Raw genomic sequence first — 2,034 nt, 5'->3', positions numbered from 1 at the left:
GAGTTCATATAATGCACCGCATCCAAAAGAACTAGCCACAACACGTGCATCACTGAGATGTTTCACTAGATGGAACACGTGCGTGACATTAGGATCCTCCAACACCTCTTCGTGATGGAAAGATAGAATTCGAAGCAACCACAGAAGTACCGTCTAGTGGGTAGGCAACACAGGGACTGATCAACCAATATCACCCAAGGCAACGGGTGAAAATGGAAGAGATGCATGCTTGACCGTTCGATACGCAAGGCATGGAGCCAGCCAGCAAGTGCATCTCGATTACAACTCACACACCCTCACGTTCGCAAGACACCACACCACAAGACGGTCCACCCCCCACCTACCATGGGCAAGCAAGCAAATGGAAACATCAAGTGACGCAGGGTCAAGCATCGCTAGGCATGAAAATAACTTTCCACAATATCCGAGGGACTAGCTGCCGAGCTAACCAACGATCAGTGACGACCGTGTGTTGGTATTAATAAAGCTCAACAACTATGAAGAGGCTAGTTGTGCCATGATAAACATGCTAACGCACGCACCACGTGAGGGGGGAGGCCTCATCAAGCTCCCTTTAAAACCTGCCAGTGTGGAGCTGGCCGGCTCAAGGAGCACTCCCCCCCTATAAGAGGTTAATATGCAAAAGGCAAAATTGTACAAGTAGATACACTTTTTTTGAGCAGACATAAGTCCATATCTCGGGCTATACTTCGAATTTTGATGCGATTTTTTGCAGTAATTCGTAGAATAATGGTATCTCCTTGCTCACCAAATTTCATAATTTTTCTCGAAGGGGAACTATTTTTTTTATTTTTTTTACTTACCGGGTATGTGTAAAATCGGGAAAAATAGAAAAGCACATGTAGACTTCGAATTTCGACCTCATTTTTTCCAGTCCACCACTAAACAATATCAGGAACCTCCCCACAAAATTTCATTCAGTTTGGCCAAGGTCTTAAATTTGACAAATTTTGGCACCAACCTATCTAGTCGCGGTGCACCGACCAACTTGGCCAAGTGCAAAATGCATCCAATTCAAAACTTTTGTGCACCAACACTTTTACAGTACTCATTTGGGGGCATTTGGAGGCCTTTCCAACCCTCACATCTCAAAAACCACGAATTTCATTTTTTCACAAAACTCCCCACCAAGCCATTTAGCTATGCCGCGGTGCACCGCCAACCTTGGCCATGTGCAAAACCCTCCGAACTCAAAACTTTCGTGCACCAAGAATTTCATGGTATTCATTTGGGGACATTTGGAGGCCATTCCAACCCTCACACCTCAAAAACCACGAATTTCATTTTTTCACAAAACTCCACACAAGCCATCTAGCTATGCCGCGGTGCACCGACCAACTTGGCCATGTGCAAAACCCTCCGAACTCAAAACTTTCGTGCACCAAGAATTTCATGGTATTCATTTGGGGACATTTGGAGGCCATTCCAACCCTCACATCTCAAAAACCACGAATTTCATTTTTTCACAAAACTCCACACAAGCCATCTAGCTATGCCGCGGTGCACCGACCAACTTGGCCATGTGCAAAACCCTCCGAACTCAAAACTTTCGTGCACCAAGAATTTCATGGTATTCATTTGGGGACATTTGGAGGCCATTCCAACCCTCACATCTCAAAAACCACGAATTTCATTTTTTCACAAAACTCCACACAAGCCATCTAGCTATGCCGCGGTGCACCGACCAACTTGGCCATGTGCAAAACCCTCCGAACTCAAAACTTTCGTGCACCAAGAATTTCATGGTATTCATTTGGGGACATTTGGAGGCCATTCCAACCCTCACATCTCAAAAACCACGAATTTCATTTTTTCACAAAACTCCACACAAGCCATCTAGCTATGCCGCGGTGCACCGACCAACTTGGCCATGTGCAAAACCCTCCGAACTCAAAACTTTCGTGCACCAAGAATTTCATGGTATTCATTTGGGGACATTTGGAGGCCATTCCAACCCTCACATCTCAAAAACCACGAATTTCATTTTTTCACAAAACTCCACACAAGCCATCT

Source organism: Vigna unguiculata, unplaced genomic scaffold (assembly GCF_037176805.1).
Source record: "Vigna unguiculata cultivar grain cowpea cultivar isolate G323 ecotype 2 unplaced genomic scaffold, ASM3717680v1 ptg000341l, whole genome shotgun sequence".
Classification (NCBI taxonomy): domain Eukaryota; kingdom Viridiplantae; phylum Streptophyta; class Magnoliopsida; order Fabales; family Fabaceae; genus Vigna; species Vigna unguiculata.
Note: the sequence above shows the minus strand (reverse complement) of the source record.